This window comes from Gavialis gangeticus, unplaced genomic scaffold, assembly GCF_001723915.1.
Source record: "Gavialis gangeticus isolate Ggan-Ray unplaced genomic scaffold, GavGan_comp1, whole genome shotgun sequence".
NCBI lineage: Eukaryota > Metazoa > Chordata > Crocodylia > Gavialidae > Gavialis > Gavialis gangeticus.
In genome coordinates, this window is record NW_017728996.1 from 38,063,754 (window position 1) to 38,064,456 (window position 703).

Here is a 703-nt window from a genome sequence, read left to right on the forward strand (position 1 = left end):
AGGCAGAGGCTTGAACTAGATGACCTCTGAAGGTCTCTTTCAGACTTCTCTATGATTCTACAAATACAAACTTAAGTTTGATGCATACAATTTTGCACAGACTTAACTCCAGGGTGTCAAAAAAAAAATACATACACGCACAATATTTTGCTTGCTGCTGTGCGTGCCTGGAAGCCCGTGTGGACGTCCCCAATGCAGGCGGTGGTCTGCGCTCTAAGTTAGGCCTCTTGCTGTCTATGAAAAAAGAGGAAGCAAGTATCTCTCCCTTCCCAATAGCCCGCTGCTGTACTCGCTCGTGTTTCTGAGACCACCCCCTCTAGGCTAGGTGTGTGGATAACCAGGGCTACAGCCCTTCTCAGCCTGGCACAAGGTCAAGGCCCGAAGGAGAGGCGTTGAGCCCCGACCCTAAGGCTGTAGCTCTGGCGCAGCGAGGCGTTTCACCTGCCTGCGCGGAGCCACGGAGCACCTCCCGCCGCCCCGGAGCAGCCCCCGGAGCGCTGCCTGGTGCACGAAGCGGAGCGGGGTTTGCTCTGACCCCTGCGCTGGGGCCGCCTCGCCCCGCCCGGCTCCCGGGGGCGGCAGGAGGGGCCTGGCGCCCGCCGCCGGCTCCCCCTCCCGTCTCCTCCCTCGTCCGGGGCGGCTGCAGCTCGGCTCCTCCGCCGCTCTCCCCCGGAGCCGGAGGCCGCGCTGCCTCCACCCACCC